The sequence below is a fragment of the Triticum urartu genome, chromosome 6A, assembly GCF_056163025.1.
Source record: "Triticum urartu cultivar PI428250 chromosome 6A, HENAU_Tu73, whole genome shotgun sequence".
NCBI classification, from domain to species: domain Eukaryota; kingdom Viridiplantae; phylum Streptophyta; class Magnoliopsida; order Poales; family Poaceae; genus Triticum; species Triticum urartu.
In genome coordinates this window covers 498,797,644-498,823,053 of record NC_141878.1, presented here as the reverse complement: position 1 = coordinate 498,823,053, position 25,410 = coordinate 498,797,644, and positions in this window count along the sequence as shown.

Sequence of the window (25,410 nt, the reverse complement as noted above, 5' to 3'; positions counted from 1 at the left end):
TATATGTTACTTTGTGCTCACTACTAAATTACAAATCATTGTTAATTAAAATTGGCTTTGATATACCTTGGGATCCGGGTGGATCCATTACTTGAGCACTATATGCCTATCTTAATGGCATTAAAGAAAGCGCTGCCAGGGAGACAACCTGGAAGTTTTAGAGAGTCATTTATTTCTGATGAGTGCTTTCATATAGTTTAAAAACAACAAAAATAAAGAGGGGAACCCAAAACTTTTTCAAAAAGGAAAGTGAAAGTGAGAAAGAAAAGCATTGTTGAAGTGGGAGAGCTCCTTGAACTTTGTTCATGCTCACGGCAACTTTGTGAATCTTGATTACATAAAATTTTCAATAAAAATAATTATCCCCTTGTACAATTCGATTGTATCATAAAAATAATGTGCCAAGGTTTGCCTTTAGAATGTTTACATTTGCTTGATGGTTTGTACGGTGCAGGACAGAAACTTTGGCTGTAGTCCGTGATTTTACGTTTTTAGCTCGAACGTCAAATGGTTCTGATTCTTTTTGCAATGTCTTCCTATACAAATTGTTTATTTTTCCTAATTTTGGTAGAATTTTTCAAATATCATAAGTATGGTGAATGTTCATATTGCTACAGACTGTTCTGTTTTAGACAGATTCTGTTTTTGATGCATAGTTTGCTTGTTTTGATGAAACTAGCGATTCATATTAGTGGATTAAGCCATGAAAAAGTTATATTACAGTAGACACAATGCAAAAACAAAATAGGAATTGGTTTGCAGCAGTACTTAGAGTAGTGATTTGCTTTATTATACTAACGGATCTTACCGAGTTTTATGTTGAAGTTTTGTGTGGATGAAGTGTTCGATGATTGAGAAGGTTTCGATGTGAGAAGAAGGAAGAGAGGCAAGAGCTCAAGATTGGGGATGCCCAAGGCACCCCAAGTAAATATTCAAGGAGACTCAAGCGTCTAAGCTTGGGGATGCTGGGGAGGCATCCCCTCTTTCTTCAACAAATATCGGTATGTTTTCGGATTCGTTTCGTTCATGCGATATGTGCAAGTCTTGGAGCGTCTTTTGCATTTAGGTTTTTATTTTTTATGCATCATGCTGGTATGAGATGGTCCTTGGTTGATTTATAGAATGCTCTTTGCACTTCACTTATATCTTTTGAGTATGGCTTCATAGAATGCTTCATGTGCTTCACTTATATCATTTGAAGTTTGGATTGCCTGTTTCTCTTCACTTAGACAACCGCCATTTGTAGAATGCTATTTTTCTTCACTTATACTTGTTAGAGCGGGGGCATATCTTTTGTAGAAAGAATTAAACTCTCGTGCTTCACTTATATCTATTTAGAGAGATGACAGGAACTGGTCATTCACATGGTTAGTCATAAAATCCTACATAAACTTGTAGATCGCTGAATATGATATGTTTGATTCCTTGCAATAGTTTTGCGATATAAAGATGGTGATATTAGAGTCATGCTAGTCGAGTAATTGTGAAATTTAGAAATACTTGTGTTGAGGTTTGCAAGTCTCGTAGCATGCACATATGGTGAACCGTTATGTAACGAAGTCGGAGCATGAGGTGTTTATTGATTGTCTTCCTTATGAGTGGCGGTCGGGGACGAGCGATGGTCTTTTCCTACCAATCTATCCCCCTAGGAGCATGCGCGTAGTACTTTGTTTCGATGACTAATAGATTTTTGTAATAAGTATGTGAGTTCTTTATGACTAATGTTGAGTCCATGGATTATACGCACTCTCACCCTTCCATCATTGCTAGCCTCTCTAGTACCGTGCAACTTTCGCTGGTACCATAAACCCACCATATACCTTCCTCAAAACAGCCACCATACCTACCTATCATGGCATTTCCATAGCCATTCCGAGATGTATTGCCATGCAACTTCCATCATCATCATATACATGACTTGAGAATTTATTGTCATATTGCTTTGCATGATTGTAAGATAGCTAGCATGATGTTTTCATGGCTTGTCCGTTTTTTGATGTCATTGCTACGCTAGATCATTGCACATCCCGGTACACCGCCGGAGGCATTCATATAGAGTCATCTTTGTTCTAGTATCGAGTTGTATCATCGAGTTGTAAATAAATAGAAGTGTGATGATCATCATTCAATAGAGCATTGTCCCCAAAAAAAGAAAGGCCAAATAAAAAATAAAAAATAAAAGGGACAATGCTACTATCCTTTTACCACACATGTGCTTCAAAGTAGCACCATGATCTTCATGAGTAGAGAGTCTCCTATGTTGTCACTTTCATATACTAGTGGGAACCTTTCATTCTAGAACTTGGCTTGTATATTCCAATGATGGGCTTCCTCAAATGCCCTCGGTCTTCATGAGCAAGCAAGTTGGATGCACACCCACTTAGTTTCAGTTTGAGCTTTCATATACTTATAGCTCTAGTGCATCCGTTGCATGGAAATCCCTACTCACTCACATTGATATCTATTGATGGGCATCTCCATAGCCCGTTGATACGCCTAATTGATGTGAGACTATCTTCTCCTTTTTTTGTCTTCTCCACCATCATATTCTATTCCACCTATAGTGCTATGTCCATGGCTCACGCTCATGTATTCCGTGAAAGTTGAAAAGGTTTGAGAACGTCAAAAGTATGAAACAATTGCTTGTCTTGTCATCGGGGTTGTGCATGATGTGAATGCTTTGTGTGGTGAAGATGGAGCATAGCTAGATTATATGATTTTGTAGGGATGAGCTTTCTTTGGCTATGTTATTTCAATAAGACATAAATGCTTGGTTGGTATGGTTGAAGTATTATTTTTTTTATGTCAAAGGATAGACTATTGCTTTGAATCACTTGTGTCTTAATATTCATGCCATGATTAGACATATGATCAAGATTATGCTAGGTAGCATTCCACATCAAAAATTATCTTTTTTATCATTTACCTACTCGAGGACAAGCAGGAATTAAGCTTGCGGATGCTGATACGTCTCCGTCATATCTATAATTTTTGATTGTTCCATGCCAATATTATTCAACTTTCATATACTTTTTGGCAACTTTTTATATTGTTTTTGGGACTAACATATTGATCCAGTGCCCAGTGCCAGTTCCTTTTTGTTGCATGTTTTATGTTTCGCAGAATATCCATACCAAACGGAATCCAAACGGGATAAAAACGGATGGAGCTTATTTTTGGAATATTTGGAAAATTTCAGAAGAAAAATCCACGCGAGACAGTGCCCGAGGTGGTCACGAGGTAGGGGGCGCGCCTGACCCCCCTAGGCGCGCCCCCTACCCTCGTGAGCCACCCGTAAGGCGGTTGACGCTCTTCTTTTGCCGCAAGAAAGCTACTTTTCAGAAAAAAATCACGGCAAAGGTTTCAGGCCAATCAGAGTTACGGATCTCCATATATACACGAAATGGTGAAACAGAGCCAGAACAGAACGCGGAACCAGAGAGAGATAGAGAGATAGATCCAATCTCGGAAGGGCTCTCTCCCCTCCCACGCCATGGAGGCCATGGACCAGAGGGGAACCCTTCTCCCATCTAGGGAGGAGGTCAAGGAAGAATAAGAAGGAGGGGGGCTCTCTCCCCCTCGCTTCCGGTGGCACCGGAGTGCCATCGGGGGCCATCATCATCACCGCGATCTTCACCAACAACTTCACCGCCATCATCACCAACTCTTCCCCCCTCTATGAAGCGGTGTAACCTCTCTCTTACCCGCTGTAATCTATACTTAAACATGGTGCTCAACGCTATATATTATTTCCCAATGATGTATGGCTATCCTATGATGTTTGAGTAGATCTGTTTTGTCCTAATGGCTATTTGATGATCGTGATTGGTTTGAGTTGTATGTTTTATTATTGGTGCTGTCCTATGGTGCTCTCCGTGTCGCACAAGCATGAGGGATTCCCGCTGTAGGGTTTGCAATATGTTTATGATTTGCTTATGGTGGGTGGCGTGAGTGACAGAAGCACAGACCCGAGTAAGTAGGTTGTTTGCGTATGGGATAAAGGGGACTTGATGCTTTAATGCTATGGTTGGGTTTTACCTTAATGAATCTTTAGTAGTTGCGGATTCTTGCTAGAGTTCCAATCATAAGTGCATATGATCCAAGTAGAGAAAGTGTGTTAGCTTATGCCTCTCCCTCATATAAAATTGCAACAATGATTACCGGTCTAGTTATCGATTGCCTAGGGACAAATAACTTTCTTGTTGACAAAAGCTCTCTACTAAAACTAATTTGGTTGTGTCTTTATCTAAACAGCCCCTACTTTATATTTACTTGCTCTTTATTATCTTGCATACCTATCCAACAACACCTACTAAGTACTTCTAGTTTCATACTTGTTTCCGGTAAAGAGAACGTCAAGTGTGCGTAGAGTTGTATCGGTGGTCGATAGAACTTGAGGGAATATTTGTTCTACCTTTAGCTCCTCGTTGGGTTCGACACTCTTACTTATCGAAAGAGGCTACAATTGATCCCCTATACTTGTGGGTTATCAGTACACACAAGTTTATGAGTTCAGGCCCCTCTCGGAGGAGGTAACAACCCTACGTCTCGGTGCCCGGAGGCTTGTCGACTGGAATATGTGTGAGAGTTACAGAGGGTGTGAACACTTGTGCTAGAGGAGGGGGTAGCTTATATAGAGTGTGCTAGACCCCTCCAGCCCTCAGTTTACACAGGGTTCAATGTAAGTTAAGACAGGGGCGTTACTGGTAACACCTGCCATGAATCACTATTAATGACCTTTAAGACTACAGAGTGAACGCCTGGCCGTTGCCATCCTGGGGTGGCTTTAGATCTTCTGTACTCCGAGTGATTCTTCGTATAGTCGAGTGACTCTATCTTGGTCGAGTGGAATTGGAGTATCCAAGTGGAATAGCTGGTCGAGTGGATTGCACTCCAAGGTGATTTCAGTCGGTATCTTCTGTCATACTTTGAATGTCTTTGACTCTAGGGCAATGTCCTTGGGTAGGGCGTCTAGGTCAGGTCTATGACCCCACCCTAGGTACATGTCATCGTCAGGACTCCCCCCCACTAGGCGCACACCTAGGGCCGACCGGCCTCCCCCCTCCTCCTTTATATAGGGGGTGGGGGGCACCCCAAAGGCACATCACTTGTTCTCTTAGCAGTGTGCGGTGCCCCCTCCACAGCTTTCTCCTCTGGTCATAGCGTCGTAGTGCTTAGGCGAAGCTCTGCACGGATCACATCACCATCACCGTCACCACGCCGTCGTGCTGACGGAACTCCCTCGACCCTCTGCTGGATCAAGAGTTCGAGGGACGTCATCGAGTTGAACGTGTGCTAAACTCGGAGGTGTCATATGTTCGGTACTTGATCGGTTGGATCGTGAAGACGTTCGACTACATCAACCGCATTGACCTAACGCTTCCGCTTTCGGTCTACGAGGGTACGTGGACACACTCTCCACCTCTCGTTGCTATGCATCTCCTAGATAGATCTTGCGTGATCGTTGGAATTTTTTTGAAATTGCATGCTACGTTCCCCAACAGAACTATGGAACAACGTTAACTCCTAAACAAGACCCGTAAGAGATCAGCATGAATATATAGTGAAATGTGATAATCTATTTTCCATGCTTAGATGAATAACAAAGCCATAAATGTTGCACACAAGTAAGATGAGGGTACAACCTATCTGGCCGCCATCCATAGGAGTGAGCATCATGTGCTGACTTGTCGATGGCCCTGCAATTGTTGTGGCTATCCATGTCAGGCACGTGCATTCAATGCATGGAACTATTGAGTGGGGACTATAGCTCCCTTCTGGTGTATGCTTGCCTTGTTGGAGCAGCTGCGATGAGAAGGAAGATGGTGTGGCTGAAGATGCAGAAAACGCATAATGTTAAGAACGGCACATATCTCTGATCTGAAGAAATACCCTAAGAGATCAACAGTAAGGTACGAGAGTGGTCACATGTCTATTGATTGAAGACTAAATTGGAGTCACATGATTTTATTTTATTTTGGTACTGTTCGATCTACGCCGGATGGCTTGATGGCCGTCTTGTGCCTCCCGGCTGACACTATTTAGAATCTTCTCCGAAGAGCCAGCGACCACCGGCAGAGCAGCCTGCCTCCGCCGTCCGTGGCCGCGAGAGCTCCGACCAAAACCCCGCTCCCCGCCCCACCACACTGCCGTGTTGCGCCGCCCCCGGCCAATCCACAAAGACTCGTTGTCATCTAGATCCGGCGACGGTAGTACCTTCAACCCACGCAACTCTAAGATAGCCATCTGATAACCCACAAGTATAGGGAATCGCAACAATTTTTGAGGGTAGAGTATTCAACCCAAATTTATAGATTCGACATAAGGGCGGCCAAAGAATATTTGAAGGTATTAGCAGCTGAGTGGTCAATTTAACCACACCTAGAGATTGATTATCTACAGCAAAGTGATCAGTAGCAAAGTAGTTTGATAGTTTTGATAATAGTGACAGCAGCAATGGTAACAGTAAAAATGATAGCAGTAGTTTGTAGCAAGTGTAACAGTGATGATAGCAATAGTAACACAACAAGATCAATAAGGACAAATTCGTAGCCATTGGATCGATGACTTGTTGGATGATATTCATCATGTGACAGTTATAACCTAGGGCGATACGACACTAGCTCCAGTTCATCGATATAATGTAGGCATGTATTCCGTAAATAGTCATACATGCTTTATGAAAAGAACTTGCATCACATCTCTTGTCCTACCCTCTCGTGGCAGCGGGGTCCATATTGGAAACTAAGGGATATTAAGGCCTCCTTTTAATAGAGAACCAGAACAAAGCATTAACACATAGTGAATACATGAACTCCTCAAAGTACGGTCATCACCGGGAGTGGGCCCGGTTGTTGTCACTCCGGGGTTGCCGGATCATAACCATAGTAGGTGACTATAATTTGCAAGATCGGATCTAAAACATGGATATAATGATGAATTCACAAACGGTTCATATCTGAAATCATGGCACCCGGCCCCAAAGTGACAAGCATTAAGCATGGCAAAGTCATAGCAACATCAATCTAAGAACATAGTGGATACTAGGGATCAAGCCCTAACAAAACTAACTCGATTACATGATGAATCTCATCCAACTCCTCACCGTCCAGCGAGCCTACGAAGGAATTACTCACTCATGGTGGGGAGCATCATGGAATTGGCGATGGAGATAGGTTGGTGATGACGAAGATCGAAGATCCCCCCCCAGAGCTCCAAATGGACTCCAGATCTACCCTCCCGAGGAAGAACAGGGCTTGGTGGTGGCTCCGTCTCGTGCACCGTGATAATTCTTTCTCCCTGAATTTTTTCTAGAATAATGTGAATTTATAGTATCAGGGGGTCATCAGCGGGGCCACCACGTGGGTACAACCCACCTGGGCGCGCCCTGGTGGGTTGTGACCACCCAGGTGCCCCTCTCCGGTAGGTCTTGGCTCCAGAAATTCTCTTTATTGATATAAAAATCCTCAAAAAGTTTCGTTCCATTCAGAGAACTTTTATTTCTGCACAAAAACAACACCATGGTAGTTCTGCTGAAAACAACGTCAGTCCGGGGTTAGTTTCATTCAAATCATGCAAATTAGAGTCCAAAACAAGAGGAAAAGCATGAGAAAAAGTAGATACGTTGGAGACATATCAACTCCCCCAAGCTTAAACCTTTGCTTGTCCTCAAGCAACTCAGTTGATAAACTGAAAGTGAGAAAGAAAAACTTTTACGAACTCTTTTGCTCTTGTTTGCATAAATAAGCTTAAACAACACCCAAGTTTTCAGCCAACATTATAACTAACCATGTCAACAATAACTCTTAAAGATTATAATGATTCATATCAATGACATAATCAACTAGCGAGCAATAATAAGATATCTCAAACAGCAACACGTTGTCAAAACAACCATGATATAATATGACAATAATGGTATCTCGCTAGCTCTTTATGAGACTGCAAAACATAAATTCAGAGCACCTCCGAAGTTCAAGCAACGACCAAACATTGTAATTCACGGTAGAAAAGATCCAGTCATGATGCACCCAACATTAGCTATACACAATGCATAAATCATGACCGTTGTGCTCTACTCAGTTTCTCGCGCTTGTTTTTAGAAGGTGATGACACAACATAAAAGTAAATAAATAGTCGCTTCGTAGAGGGGAGCAGTGATTTGCAGAGGTGCTAGAGCTCAATTTTTAAAACAGAGATAAATGAAAATTTGAAACATGCACCCTTCTCATTCACTTCACGACCATCAGTTATCAACATCTTCCATGCTAATCATGCTAGTGGCAGTTCCGAAGTGATAAAAGTAAAGGTTTACTCCCCTCCACCAACAATCACATTCCACGGCTTGTCCGAAACGACGGGTGCCGTCCAAACCAACAACAGTCCCGGGGGAGTTTTGTTAAATTATTTGTTGTAGCGATCCGACCTTAGACGGTCAAATCTCTGTGCATAAGTGTCATCCCTGGATCGGTAATGCTGACACACACAGTAGTTGAGGATTTATAACAGAGTTCAATCACACACTTATTACATCGAATGTCTCAAAAGAGAACTTATTATAAATAATATGGTTGAAGGCCATCTAAATAAGATAATGGTGGAAGGTTCGAAGGTAAATGAGTCCATAAACTCCAATGGCATAGCTGAGTGCATGATAACGACCTAGCGCACCTTACTCTTCGTTAGAAAACTCTGCAACATGAATACGTTGCAGCCTGTGTAGGTCAGCACATGGAATATGCTGGCAAGATAACACTATAGAGCAATGAACAGAAATAGCTAACACTACATGCATATATGGCTGGTGGAGGCTCTATGGTTATCATTTGCATAAAACTAGTTTTTCCCTACAACAAAGGAATATGTTTTATTTAATTACAAAGTTGGTTGAAAATATTGAGAAGGTTCCTCCAACTCAATCCCAAAATAGTAATTATAACCCCACAAATTAATTAAGTAGAGTGATGAGATCAAATCAATAATTCAAGTACCAGATACTCAAGATGTCCATAACCGGGGACACCGTCAGGGATATACCCCGAGGTATGACCCGACCGGACTTGACGTTTCATTGGTAACCCGTTAGAGGATTGGCGACTCACGTGTCTGACGGCTCACTGGTGTGATGACTCACGAGCCTAAAGATTCATTGGTGACCCGACATGTGTTTCAGATGGATGACAAGGCCCAAGGCCCAGAAGGCTGGCTCATGTTATGATGGGCCGGATTAAGAGGAAAGACATAAGGAATATTCTCCTACAAAGGAAGCAAGACTAGGACTCCACTTGTAATAGAGTAATCCTAATCCTAATAGGACTAGTCATGTAACCTGCCCCTTCAACATACATAAGGAGGGGCAGGGCATCCCAAGAGGGATGGAAAATAATCGCTGGGGCTAGACACCACAAGGAGAGCCGGCTTATGCGGTGACTCCCTCATGAGCATAATGAGACCTAGCCACAAACAACATGTAGGGCTATTACCGAATCATGTTTCCCGGGGCCCGAAGCTATCTAAATCCTTGTCTTGTGTGTTGCGTCTCTCGATTCCGCTCAACCCCTTCAAGCTACCACATAGATGTGTTGGCCTCACGACTAAGTCCTTTCAACAAGGACATCTGCCGTGACAATTCCACTACAGTTAGCGCCCACCGTGGGGCTCGCGCACAGTGGTGTTGTGTTCTTGGAGGAATCTCTCTAAGGGATTGAAAAGTTTGCTATTCATCAGATGAAGAAATAAACTGGCGCAAAACGATTTACAGCAGCGAACAAGTTTATCAGTCAAGACGAGAAGGTTTGATATTGAAAGAAGCTAGGGTTCCGGGTGAATCGTCACGCTTGACCTGTCGATCCGCCCGTGTGAGTGAGGTCGATTTCCATCGGAACAGCCGGTGCGATCCGGTGAGACTGAGACCGACTCCGAATATTTCCGTTGTTTAATGGTTGTTTTCTACCACGAGAGCCAGCGCAGGCGCAGCAGATTACATCCATGATAATCAACGTTCGCAGATTCACTTCGAGCTCTGAAACTGTTGCCTTGCTGCTGTTGCTACACAGTGCGTCGAAACATCAAATCAGATCAGTATCAAGTACTAGTACACCACTAGAAGACAAGGAGAGAGGCTACAAGGAGGTTAATCCTAGGATTAAGGAAATTTTACCAAGTTGGGCTGGCCCTTGATTAAAATAAAAAAAGGAAAAGGAAGGCCACGACTTGGAGGAAGACACGGACAATCAAATCACAACGACCAATATGAGGACACGAATGGGTGGTTAGACTCGGACTCTGTATCATCACCGTCTCGCCCCCACCGTCGCGGCCGCACCTCACCGACGCGTCTCTACGGTCGAGCCGCCTCTGTCGGTCGCCTCGGTCCTGGCTGTGGCCCGCTGAGTCGGCTGGCTACTACTACTCCCCGCGCCCCGGCTCGCCACTGCTGTCAACTGCTGCTGTGCACGCGCGCCGGCTCACCGCGCATGTCCGCGCCCTTACTTCTCCTCTGTCGGGCCCGGATTTAAGCCGTCAGTGCGCTGCCTTCGTCCCTGAGGTGCCTTTACCTCGTTCGCCCGTTTTTGCTGTGTGTTGCTGCTGCGCCGAGTCACCGCTCCTACCTCAAGTCACCATTGGTGTGGGTTGCCGCAAGTCGCCGCCCTCACCCCTTGGCCTATTTATGTCGAGAGCCGCTGGCCCGCGAGTTGCCTTTTCTAGAGAAACAAGTGTGAGATATATGAAAGAAGTAGTACATGAGTTCTACTCCCTCCTTTCCGGTTTAGAGGGCTTATCTCAAAATTTTAGTTTTTCCATTTTATAAGGCTCAATTTGGTTGTTCCCTATCACATGTTCAGACTTCAAGGTGCATTAAATCATTGCATGCAAGTATTAAGAGAAAACTAACCAATGCATACACTTTATGCATGCATGCATTGCAATTAATGCATTCATAAACATAATTTTTTGAGGAAAACAAGAGCATTAATTGGGTGCTTTTGCAAACTACAAAAAATATTCCACCACTCATCATCTACCTTGGTTGGTGAGATTTTTGAATTGAGCCTTATAAACCGGAAATGAGGGAGTACAATAGCACTTGTTCGGCTGCAGTCAACACTCAAATTCTAGAGAAGCGCTGCTGCTAAACATGAGGTACCCGCACTGCATGTCTTCAGAGATGGTTGTATCTATGATGGGCTGCCGTCATCTCAAATCTGCTGGCAGAAGCGAGGAAAAATCAACTACTATATTACTATGGTGGTCAAACAAACCACTCGGATTGACAGATACCCCTGATGCATTTAGAAGAAACCTAGAGGCTGGGCACAAGTCACTGGACCAAGTCCAGGTTCCAAGGTTGAGTTATCCACAGAACAAAATGTGCTTATCCAGTATGAGCGCCTGAAATATAAGAATACCAGGTGATATTCATCCGGTCTATTTTAGCGCATATTAGTTTCTTCAAAAAACAAGCTACTCTGGTATGTGTGTTTCAAATGCAGCATAATTATCCATCACAAAAGTGCTATGGATATGGAGCGCGGGCTAGTATTATTCTGCGCTGGTGTTCGTCCGTGCCATGTTGCTCGACGGATACATGGAAAAGTCACTGCTCCCGTTGCATCAACACACGCGACTAACTCATTGTCCACGGCCGACTCACCCGCGTCCGTGCAATTTGCAATGCTACGGCCGATTTTCTTGTCCGCACTGTCTTACAATGTTGCGGTTAACTCGCCCGTCCGCATCGGCTTAACGCCGCGACCGACTGATCCCATGGTCGACTCGTCCGTGGTTAATTTCAACTTCACCATGGTGATTGTCAACTCCGCGGTGGATAATTTCCGGCCTAACATATCAGGTGAAATCCATCTAGTATAGTTTTTATATTACATATTGCTTTCTTTAAAAAGAGCAATTACACTGGCTTGCAAGTTCTCTAATGCAGGACAAGTTGTCTACTGCAAAAGGGACTATTATATCACTCAGATGTTGAATGACTCATATCGGTTTATATCATGGTTAAAAATGGAGAATCTCAAGTAAACTCCTCGAGTCGTCTTGAAACTCGGGGGCTACAATGACATGACTCGGCAGAATTGGCCGAATTCAGTGAATTCAAGAACTCAGGGTCATTCGAGGGAAAAATAACCCGGTCCCAGAGGCAATTACCTTATTAGCAAATGTTTAAAGGCCGCCAGAAAATTTCTGGCTTAAAAAAGGATTCCGGTTCAAAATCCGGCTCAAGGAAAATTTGTCTCGCACAAAGCGCTGAAGTTATCAATATCCAGTTTAAAATACGGCTCAAGGTAAATTGGTCTATCACAAAGCTTTGAAACTTTCAATATCCGGTTTGAAATTCCGGTTCAAAAAGAATTTATTTTTCACAAGTTTGAGTTCTCAGAAAAATTAAAGGATTGCCAAAGAGAACTTGCTGCCCTGATGCACGGTTCAAACATGGGTACCCTGCCTTATGGGCTTATCTTATTATGGTCACATGGGGGCTTCCTGTTCATTGAGCGAAGATATGATTAACCTTTGATCCGGCTTACACGCCATGCTTACAAAACACCTGGGGGCTTGCCACCCAGGTTAAAGGGACCTAAGAGAGTCTATTGCAAAATCACAACTCAAACATAGGTGCCCATTGAGCACAGCTCAAAAATATTGCTTGGGGGCTACAGGTAACACGGATATAAGGGAGACATATTTTCAAATTCTCTGTTTTGAGCAAACCAGATTGACCCAGCGTCACCAATCATTATGACCCGGTGTCTGCAACAATCATAGCCCGGCGTCATCAATAATTATGAACCAGCGTTGGCAACAATCATGAACCGACGTTGGCTACAATCATGACCCGAAATTATCAATTTTTATAACCCGGCAATGGTGGTAATCATAAATCGGCAAGTTCTACATCTTCAAGCCGGCTGAAAATCAGATGAGTATTTCAAGACCAATATTTTTGTTAAGCATTAGGAGCTGAAAAAAAAATTCTTCACAATATATCTCTGTGAGAAGCCAATGTCAGCAAATTGATTATGAAGCTGGTTTATTGACCCAGACTGTCCAGAAGAAGGAAATGACAAGGACTTAAGGATGATCAGATGCCGACTTACAAGAATATTTAACTCAGAGCACAACCTGTCAAATTTGTTCTTGTGTTTATGTTGCAGATCAGTTTAACATGGATAAATCCAAATTAAACCGGGGGTTAATGTCGGGGATATACTCCGCGGTATGACCCAGCCGGATATATGACCCGGCCAGATTTGACGTTTCATTGGTAACCCGCCAGAGGATTGGTGACTCACATGTTTGGCGGCTCACTGGTGTGACGACTCACGAGCCTAAAGATTCATTGGTGACCCGACGGGTGTTTCAGATGGATGACAAGGCCCAAGGCCCAGAAGGCCGGCTCATGTTATGATGGGCCGAATTAAGAGGAAATACATAAGGAATATTCTCCTACAAAGGAAGCAAGACTAGGACTCCACTTGTAATAGAGTAATCCTAATCCTAATAGGACTAGTCATGTAACCCGCCCCTTCAACATATATAAGGAGGGGTAGGGCACCCCAAGAGGGACTATTGGGGATATAGCTATCAGTTATGACCCGCCCAGGAGGGGCCGGGTCAGCCCCAATGGCGGGTTACATAAGAAGCCCAGTAAACATTAAGATTATAGTTTATCAAATCTTATTGAAGGCCCAAAGGCCTAGAGGCGGCTTAAGGCCCAATATTGCAAACCACCGTATGTAAGGAAAGACTTGTAAAGAAAGGCATGTAAAGGAAGTCACCGAGCCGGACACGATTATGAGCTGGCCGGGACTTTGTAGGCCACCAGGCGTCAACCCGTGTATATAAGGGGACGACCTGGTGGCGGCTTAGGACAGAAAACAAGAGATCGATAACCAAGCCGACGAGTTAAGTCTCTAGGTGATCGAAACCCCAGCAATACCAACACAACTAGACGTAGGCTTTTACCTTCATCGTGAGGGGCCGAACTAGTATAAAACCTCTCGTGTCCTTTGTCCCGATCAACCCCTTTAAACTTCCTAGTTGCGATGGCCCTACGACTAAGTCCTTTCGCTAGGACATCTGCCGTGACAATTCCATGATAGTTGGCACCCACCGTGGGGCCAGCGCACGGTGGATTTGAGTTCTTGAAGGGCAACTTCGAAGGGCTCAACGGATATGCTGTGGGCCGGATGACCAAGAGTCGTCGCGGCAAGATCTACATCAACGATGAAGGTTGGGGCCCCGAGGCCGGCTCAATTGAGTACGGGTATCGGGTCCCCTTCGGCGGAATTCACGTCTTCATCGGCCGGATCGGCGAGTCAGGCCCTGAGCCGGCCGTCCACACCAACCTCGTTGAAACGGCTCGACGCGCGAGGACCACCCGTGTTCAATTTGTCGTGAAGCATGCCTTCATAGCTGCGTCCACGGTGGTGAATACTCTGAAGGATTGGTGGAGGGCGGTGAGACGGCCGTCTGTTCTGACACTGCATCATCAACGGGCGAGACGGACTCTTTGTACCAACTACAAGATGGCATGCTCGGGGGCTGTTCCGATGGCAGCAGTATTCCGGACCCCCTTGAGCCGCCAAATTGGGCCGGAGTCTTCATGGCAGGGACACAGCCCGGGCAGAACTCCACAGCAGCAGCGGGAACAGCTACCGGGTCGGCCGCAGCCGGATCAGGAGACCCCGCGCGCCCCCGACTCAGATTCTAATGGACCTCATGGATAAACTGACGACTTTGTTGACTGCCATGGTAGAGCCGGCGGATAAAGCCTAGCATGACACAGAGGTGGCACGCGTACATGAAGAGATGGTGCAAGCTAAAGAAAATCTGGCCGCAGACAAAGTCAGGATGGCAGCGGAGCGGGCGGCTTTGGATGTTCGTGCTCAACAGCTTCAAGCAGAGACCTTCCGGCTCTCGGTGGATCTGAACACGTCAAACGAGGTCATGAGGAGAAGGCATCAGAAAACTCAGTCACGTCTACCTCTGACGCTCGATCCTAGGAACCTTTTTCATATGCCCGGAGCTGGGGGAAGCAACCCGCTGGAGGCAAACCGGATCACGACACCCGATGCGCCGGTCCAACCACGTGCCATGGAACCACCTCGTGTAATTACCGCTCCACCTCATTACGTACCAACCCGCTGGGTCACTTCTCCAATCCCTTGGAAAACCTCATTGCCGCGTCGGCTCATTTGGCGGCTCTCCCGATGGAAGGTGACTCACCGGCGGCAGTCTAAACGCGAAGGGTGAGAGAACTTCTTCAAACAGCTCTGGCACAGCAGGATGCATACTCCTACAGTCAAGACAGGATCCATTCAACTGCTCGCCCGAGCTGGAGCCCAAGCTACAGTAGGCATATGGAGTCAGCTGATATGTCAAGCAATGCTCAACGCCGCAACCGGCTGCACAGGTATGAGCCGGTGCAGGCTGGAGACATTAACTTGGCGGATCAGGAGAGGATTCGGCAAGAGGCGGAGCGAGCGGTTCAACTAGCAGCAGAGCAGGCGGCTCATCAGACCTTTCCGGCTTATCCAACGACCTCAGTTGATGACACCAAGATGGTTGACTTTGTGCCTGGCGACTCATCCAAGCAGTTCATCATCAGTGCAAACTTGGATCCAAAATAGGAAAGCGCGCTCATCGAGTTCATCCGTGAGAACCGGGACATCTTTGCATGGAAGCCTTCCGACATGCTGGGTGTCCCGAGGGAACTCGCTGAGCACACTCTCAATATTGATCCAAAGTTTAAACCTGTTAGACAGTTTCTCCGACGGTTCAATGAAGAAAGGTGCAAGGCCATTGGAGAAGAGGTGGCCCGGCTCTTGGCGTCTGGGTTCATTGCAGAAGTCTTTCACCCAGAGTGGTTAGCCAACCCGGTGCTTGTACTCAAAAAGAACGGCACCTGGCGTATGTGTGTGGATTACAGCGATTTAAACAAGGCTTGTCCGGCTGACCCTTTTGCCCTCCCCCGTATTGATCAGGTCATCGATGCTAGGGCGGGTTGCACACGTTTGAGTTTCTTGGATGCTTATTCAGGTTATCATCAGATCAAGATGGCAGCCAAAGATCAGGAGAAGATGGCTTTTATCACTCCTTTTGGAGCTTTCTGCTATGTGTCTATGCCTTTTGGGCTTAAAAGTGCCCAGGCGACTTACCAACGGTGTGTGCAGAATTGTCTTCATGATCAGATTGGGCGTAATGTTCATGCTTATGTGGATGATATACTGGTAAAATCTAGGAAAGAGGAAACCTTGGTCGCAGATCTGAAAGAGACCTTCGATAATCTCCGGGTCTACAAAATGATGCTTAACCCGGCTAAGTGTGTTTTTGGAGTCCCAACCGGCAAGCTCTTGGGTTTTTTGGTGTCCAACCTAGGTATTGAAGCTAACCCGAAGAAAATCAAGGCAATTACATCCCTGGCCAAACCAACATGCATCAATGACGTTCAACGGCTGGCGGGTCGTGTTGCTGCTTTGAGCCGGTTCATAAGCCGGTTAGGGGAGAAGGTGATGCCTTTGTATCAGATGATGAAGAAACCAGATGATTTTGTTTGGAGCGATGCTGCAAACTCTGCTTTTGAAGATCTGAAGACACATCTTGCTGAGCCGCCGGTCCTTGTTGCTCCAGTTGAGAAAGAGCCGTTGTTGTTATACGTAGCCGCCAACTCACGAGCTGTTAGTGTGGCGATTGTGGTGGAGCGCAAGGAGGTTGGCAAGGAGCATCCGGTTCAATGGCCGGTTTACTATGTCAGTGAGGTGTTAATTGAATCCAAACAACGATATCCACATTGGCAGAAGCTCGTATATGGGGTGTTCATGGCGAGCCGGAAGCTTAAACATTATTTTCAGGGTCACCCAATCACTATGGTTAGCTCTGCTCCTTTGGGAGACATCATTCAAAACAGAGAAGCCACCGGACGGGTCGCCAAGTGGTCCATTGAGCTTGGGTTGAAGTATGTACCATGTACTGCGATCAAGTCTCAAGCACTGGTTGATTTTATTAATGACTGGACAGAGATGCAGATGCCGGAAGAGAAACCAGACAACACATATTGGGCTATTCACTTTGATGGGTCTAGACAACTGGAAGGCTCGGGGGGTAGAGTTATTTTAACCTCCCCTCGAGGTGACAAATTTTGTTATGTGTTGTGACTGATGTTTCCGTGTACTAACAACACAGCGGAATATGAAGCTTTGCTCCATGGTCTTCGAGTGGCCAAAGAGATGAGCCTGAGCCAGGTCCGGTGTCTTGGCGACTCAGACTTAGTGGCTCAACAAGTCTCAGGTAAGTGGGATTCCAAAGATCCTCTCATGGCGGCATATCGCCGGGAAGTTGATGCTGTTGCAGGGCATTTTAAAGGTTATCAGGTGGAGCACATTGACCGTAGGAAGAACGAAGCGGCTGATGCTTTAAGCTGGTTGGGGTCTCAGCGTAAGCCGGTGCCACCTAACACCTTTTTGGATGTTTTGCATAACCCGTCTGTCAAGTTACCCATGGAAGAAGATCTAGCCATTCTGACCCGGAGGCGCAGTTGGTGGCGACTCTTCATGTCATCCTAGATTGGACAGTGCCGTTCTTGGCTTACATGACCCGGGGAGGGTTGCCAGCGGATGAGACCCTGGCTCGACAGATAACCTGGCGGTCTAAGTCAATGATGATTTCTGATGGAGAACTATACCATCGCAGCGTCTCTGGAGCGTTTCAACGGTGTGTTTCCCCTGAAGAAGGCCAAGAAATACTTCGTGAGATCCATGAAGGCGATTGTGGTCATCACAGCGGGTCAAAATCTCAGGTGGCCAAGGCTTTTCGTCATAGTATTTACTAGTTGACGGCTCACGCTGATGCAGAGGATCTGGTCAGAAGATGTGATGGATGTCAAAAGTTCGCACGACGAGCACATTTGCCGGCTCAAGAGCTCCGGATGATTCCAATCACTTGGCCATTTGCGGTCTTGGGGCTTGACATGGTGGGAACTTTCAAAAGGTCTAAGGATAAAAAGACACATCTTTTAGTGGCAGTTGATAAATTCACAAAGTGGGTCGAGGCAGAACCAGTCAGTAAGTGTGATGCGGCCACGTCGGTTCAGTTCATGAAAAAGGTGATCTTCCGTTTTGGTTTTCCACACAACATTATCACTTACAATGACACTAATCTATCCCAAGGGGCTATGGAGGAATTTTTTCAACGTGAGCATATTCGGCTTGATGTTTCTTTCGTAGCTCATCCTCAATCTAATGGTCAATCTGAGAGAGCAAATCAGGAAATTTTAAAAGGTCTCAAGCCCTGACTTATGGTTCCCTTATAGTGAACACCGGGTTGTTGGGTAGAGGAATTACCCTCGGCGCTGTGGAGTATCAACACCACACCTAACAGGTATACAGGTTACACACCTTTCTTCATGGTGTATGGAGCAGAAGCAGTGTCGCCTAGTGACATCCGTCATGACTCGCCCTGTGTGGCGGCTTATGTTGAAGCTAATAATGAACAAGCCAGACAGGATGCACTCGACTTGTTAGATGAAGAATGAGACTTAGCAGTGGCTCGATCAGCAATTTATCAACAGGACCTGCGCTGTTATCACATCCACCGGGTTAAGTCCAGGACTTTTCAGGAAGGCGACCTGGTGCTCCGGCTCATCCAGGATCTGTCAGATGCACACAAGTTATCCCCACCTTGGGAAGGACCCTTTGTGGTCAGCAAGAACTTAAACAACGGGTCATATTACCTCATTGACGTTCGAGAGCACAAAGACTCACGTAAGTCGGAGGAGGAGACCCGCCGGCCGTGGAACATTGCTCAACTTAGGCCATACTACACCTGAGCCACAGGCTCTCATCATGTACATACTTTAACATTTTATATACCATGATAAGTAATAAAGCAGGACCATCGGTCTCTTTTCTTTTCAAAGATTACGCATCTTTGTTATTTTCTATTTTCAAATGACTATTAAGGAGTTGACCATATTTGAATCAAGTCTAACCATTTTTGGTCCAGCTTATGATCGTATTCGAATCTAGCTGCAACTATCATGGTCACTTGGGGGCTTCCTGTTCAAACATAGGTCATATTCAAACCAAAGAGAACATAGTTGTTGTAACCCTCTTGATCGGCTTAAGGCCAAACTCACTATGGGGCTTCTTGATCGTATCTGAATCATAGCTTAACCCTTTTTGGGTCCGACTTGGATCGTATTCGAATCAGGGTCGTTAAAAACCTCTCAAGGTCATTTGGGGGCTTCCTGCTCAAACATATGTCGTATTCGAACCAAAGAGAACATAGTTGTCGTACCCTCTTGATCGGTGCAATGCCAAAGCCACTAGGGGCTATATGGTCGTATTCGAACCTTAGCTTAACCCCTTTGGTCCGGTTTACTGATCGTATTCGAATCAGAAACCCCCAAATATAAGGTTAAATCATACTTATTACCTGTTATTTGCCTTTTAGTTTTTTGTTGTCTCGATTTCACAAATAATTAGCATAATCTTCCTCGCCAGCTAGATTATTTGACAACAAAGCCACCAAGGTATGATGATCATTAAGTATTCAGAAGCATTGACTTCTTAAAAAGATTGAGTTATCAACTTCATTACCCGGGTTATTTAAACCGGTGCCTAAGGATCAAAGGTACAAGTATGGCTATTATTTATACGCAATTGCCTGCTGCATTAACCAAAGGGTTAGTTTCATCCTTGTTCTCTTTTTATATTTGTTTCTGTTTTCTATTATGGTAAACATATTGGCTATAAGCCGGGTGTTTTAACCCGTTTGGTACTATGCCACCAATCCAGTTTTTTCTCTTGTATTTACAGGAACAGAGCTGAAGTATTACAGGGACAACCATAAATATGATGCATATATTGACATCAGGAAACACAGAATCACATACAAGTGTTTTATGCGCGATGGCATAAGCAAAGCATGCAGTGTTTTCACAGCTAAACTATTACAAGGCTTTTATAAGCCCATGAAGATGGTTATTGCTCCTCCCTCGCCGGTTCACCGCCCTCTATTGACTGGAAGCTGGGTTTTGACCAGTTAAAACCATTTACGGCGACAAATTTTGCTTCTTCGTCAATCAGGCCGGCCGGGTCAACTTCCGGGGCAAATGTATTTTCACAAACAGGCGGGATTAAATCTATCACCTTGTACAAGGGAGTTGCCATCTTCTTATTTTCAACATCAAAACCCGGCTAATACTTGTCGATGTTGGTTTCATCTCCAAGAATAGTCGCCTGAGGTCGGACTGCGCGCACGCAAGCCATGAAGTCATCCTGCTCAAAGGGAGATCTGTCTTCCTTCACGGTGGGATATCCTCTGGCCACGTCCGTCGGGTCTAGATCTAGCACCCAAGCCTTGGAGCGGCTTAGGGCAGTCAAAGCTCCGGCTCTCGCACAGGAGCGCTTCACTTCTTGAAACCTAGCGGGTAGGATTGACAGTTTCTTCAAGACGTCGCTGAGCCGGTTGGGTCCTTGATTGGCAGGAGAGATGGCGGCAAGTGCCTGTTGTGCGCCAATATATAGTTTCTCCACTAAGGTATACACTGCCTTCAGTTTAATCACATGATCTTGGCTCAGATTCTTGCTTCGTGGGCCTGCATATATTTTATAAACAAAGTCAGCTGGCGACTTATATTCTGGATCAGCAAAAAGTACACAAGATTAAAAACAGACGGCTTACCAAAGATGGCGGCCACCATTTGAGACACCCGGCCCTTTAAACCATTCAGCTCTGTTGAAACCTCTTCAAGGGCTGCTTCGGCCTTCTCGGCGCGTTGTGTCAGAAGCGTTTTTTCCTCTGCCCAGGTTTTCTTCTTGGCAGTGAAGTTGGTCTTTAAATTTTCCGTTTGAGAGAGACTTATTTGCAATTTGGAGTTAGCAGACTTGATTCCTGCCTCCTGACCCGCTAGCCGGGTCTTCGCATCAGTCAATTGCGAGTTCAGTTCAGATAAGGCATTCTGCAAAAAAACGTACCCAGATGAGTCAAGATTTCTCTTAAGGTTCAAAAATCAAGATTCAAGTCTCAAGTACTTTACAAAAAACCATTTGACACTTGGGGGCTAATATATGCCAAAACAATTTCTTATGACTCTAAAGACATACTTTAAGTCCCAAGTATTTTACAAAGTAATAGCACTTGGCCATTGGGGGCTAATGTATGCTATTCAACAAGTTTCTCAAGGTTTAAGCCGGATTATGAAGTTCTTTGAATACGGTACAAGACAATTTAAAGTATCGGATCATTTATGATCAAAATGAACCGGCCCTTGGGGACTACAGGTGAAGCTTTGTTCTATTTTATTGAACTCAAGAAAAGTTTCAAAGGTAAAAGTCTTAGCCTATATTATAAAGTCTACAGATCATTTCGGTTCTCTCATAATCTGAAGACTTGGGGGCTGGCAGAATATAGATAAGCCGGAAGAACATACCTCGTATTTCATCTGCAACTGTTTGACCATTTCGATCTCTGAGTCGCGACTGGAGTGCACATGGCTGAGATAACCGGATAAAATATCGTTGGAATTCAGATGATCATAATGTGCAACATCAAAGCGCACTTTCTGTCTCTCCAATGCCTCTTGTTTCGCCGTGTGGCGAGCCAACACAGTTGGATTCCCCGGCTCAACAAAACATCTCCCGGTGATCAAAATGTCTTGCGTAGACGGTGATGGCGGGTTGGCTGAGCTTGATGGTGCAGTTTGTGAAAGGATTCATGGTGGTGTCATCAAACGACGGCTCAGGAGGATTTACTTCTGCATTGACAGGCGGGTCTTCTGGAGTTTCAATTGATGGAGGAGAAGGTGGCCTTGCCGATTCAGGAGCAAGGACTGGCGGGTCTTCCACCGGTTTAGTCACCTTGGCCTTCTTAGGCTTAGCTTGGCCACTAAGTGAAAGATTATAGAACTGTCAGTATAAAGAGACAATTTGAAAAACACGGAAGACAAAGGATTTTTCCTTACCCAGGGGCAGTCTTGAAGGCCGGAAACTAGGTTTGAGACGAGTCGCTAGAAGAGCGAGATACCTCCTGCAAAGACAAGACAAAGTAAGTAATACAAGGAAGGACATCCATTAACAGAAAGTCAAAGACGAAGAAATAAACCTCATTTTGTCGTTTTTGGGGAGTTTGTTGAAGAACAAGAGCCGGTTCGTCTTCGGTCCGGGCTTGACGGTGGCTCTCATGCTGCTGCTTTTTCAAAAGAAAGTGAGGGTCCAGATAAGCCAAAGGGTGTGAAAACCTTACTTTCCGGGTTACGACTCGAAGTTTTTGTCTTAGCAAATGGGCTGAGTCGGAGGAAATAGTTACCTCTTCTTCCACAGCCTGACTGGCCCCAGTGTCATCCTGGTAATGATCAGTGTTAATAAGATGTAACACCCACGATGCGGCTATATCTCCCACGTGTCAGAGCACGACTTAGAGGCATAACCGCATTGTAGGCATGTCGCATGAGGGATAATCTTTACACATCCCATGTACTGAATCAGAAAGAGGTACAGAGTTGCCTTACAATCGCCACTTCACACAAAACGTAAATATAGCATTACATCACCCAGATACAATCAAGGTCCAACTACGGAACCAAAATAAGAGAAGACTACCCCTAATACAAAAGATCCCCAATCGCCCCGACTGGGCTCCACTACTGATCAACTGGAAACGAAACAACACAAAGAAACACGATCTTCATCGAGCTCCTCCTTGAGCTCGATTGCGTCACCTGCACGGTATCATCGGCACCTGCAACTGGTTTTAGAAGTAATCTGTGAGTCACGGGGACTCAGCAATCTCACACCCTCGCGATCAAGACTGTTTAATCTTATAGGTAGGGAAAAGGTATGAAGTGGAGCTGCAGCAAGCACTAGCATATATGGTGGCTAACTTACGCAAATGAGAGCGAGAAGAGAAGGCAAAGCACGGTCGTGAACTAGAAGTGATCAAGAAGTGATCCTGAAACTACTTACGTTCAAGCATAACTCCAACACCATGTTCACTTCCCGGACTCCGCCTAGAAGAGACCATAACGGCTACACACGCGGTTGATGCATTTTAACTAAGTGTCAAGTTTTCTACAGCCGGACATTAACAAATTCCCATCTGCCCATAACTGCGGGCACAGCTTTCGAAAGTTCAAAACCCTGCAGGGGTGTCCCAACTTAGCCCATCACAAGCTCTCGCGGACAACGAAGGATATTCCTTCTCCCAGGAAGACCCGTTCAGGCTCGGAATCCCGGTTACAAGACATTTCGACAATGGTAAAAGAAGACCAGCAAAGCCACCCGAATGTGCCGACAAATCCCGATAGGAGCTGCACATATCTCGTTCTCGGGGCACACCGAATTGTCCAAGGTTCCAATAGGCCAGCCCAGAGTTACCCCTGGTGGCCACCGGCAGCTGACAGGTTGGACCAACACTCAGAGGAGCACTGGCCCGGAGGTTTAAATAAAGATGACCCTTGAGTCTGCAGAACCCAAGGGAAAGAAAAGGCTAGGTGGCAAATGGTAAAATCAATGTTGGGCCTTGCTGGAGGAGTTTTGTTCAAGGCGAACTGTCAAGGGGTTCCCATTATAACCCAACCGTGTAAGGAACGCAAAATCAAGGAACATAACATCGGTATGACCAAAACTAGGGCGGCAAGAGCGGAACAAAACACTAGGAATAAGGCCGAGACTTCCACCCTTTACCAAGTATATAGATGCATTAATTTAATAAGAGATATTATGATATCCCAACAAATATCCATGTTCCAACAAGGAACAAACTCCAATCTTCACCTGCAACTAGCAACGCTATAAGAGGTGCTGAGCAAAGCGCTAACATAGCCAAACAACGGTTTGCTAGGACAAGGTGGGTTAGAGGTTTGACATGGAAATATGGGGGGCATCACATAGCAAGTGGTAGGTATCGCAGCATAGGCATAGAAATAGAGCGAGCAAACTAGCATGAAAAGATAGAAGTGATTACAAGGGTATGGTCATCTTGCCTGAGATCCCGCAAGGAAGAAGAACGAGTCCATGAAGAAGACAAACGGATGTAGTCGAACGAATCCTCACAAACGCGACGTTATCGGAACTAACCCGAAGAAGCACACCGGAAAGAAGCAAACAACATAGTAAACAACCATCACATAATCATGGCATGATGCACAATCAAGTATGATGCATGTCCGGTTTAATGAGGCATGGCATGGCAAAATGCACAAACAATCCTACAAATTAAGTGGAGCTCAACATGCAACTCCGTTGCATATTGACAAAACACCACATTCAAGTTATTTAGTTCTCTCTCGTTTATGTACCCAACAAGACTAAATGTTGATTAACATGGCAAGGGGTGAAGCGAAATAAAACTACCTATCTAGGCAAGTTTAAATGAGGCCGGAAACTACGAACAACAATTCCGGTAAATCCCCATGTGCATGTTTTAAGGTTTCGTACTGTTCTGCCCTAAACTCAATTTTAGGGTTGTTAAACATGCAAAGTGATGCCACCATGTTAAGCTAGACATTTTTCCACCCCATTTACATATAAAGTTTGTTAGGTTTGGAGCTACGGTTATTTAGTTATGAATTAAAGCATTTTTAACATGGCATAGGAGCAAAATAATGCAAACATCATTTTAAGCATTTCAAATATAGATGAAATTTGGATATTATGAATCTAGACAAAATTCTAAACAAGTTTCATATATAGATCATTTTAAACCGATGCACGGCTATTAAGTTATTATATGTATGAAGGTTAGGGACCTTTCTGTAAAACAGCCGTTTTCTGGATAATAGCTAAATTTGTCCCGAGGGAAAAAATACTACATGGGCCGAATCCTGTTGGCCCAACAGGAAGAGGGATCTGGAGGGCGGCTCACATCGGCCTTGAGGCCGAATCCGGCTGGCGCTGCGGAGCTGGGCCGGGGCGAACTGGGCCTTGGCGCTGGAGGAGGCCTACGTTGTTGCTGGAGTTGGGCCAGGGTGAGGCCACGGTCAACGAAGGCTCGAGGCAGGGGCGTCTCCCTCCTGCTCGACTGCAGAAGCAGAGGCACAACAGGGAGCGTGCAGCGGCGCGAGGCTGCGATGGCGCTGGATTGGGTGCACGGAACATGCGGCGGCGGGCGTGCAGGGAAGGCCGACGAGGAGCAGGGGCGAAGCAGAAGAAACGAGCGGGACTTGGCCTCGGAGCAGCCGGGCGACGGCCATCCATGGCGTCGGGCAGGGGAGGCACTGCTCTCCGTCCTCCCGCCCGATGCAGAGGATGCGACGGCGCGGGACTGCGGGGCTCCAGCGGAAGGGACTTGCGTTGTTTTCGAGGAGGGTCTCGCCGGATCCGCGGCGGCAGGGGCTAGAGGCCAGCGAAGCTCGGGCAGCCAACCATGGCGGCGTCATGGGGCTCCTGCTCAAAC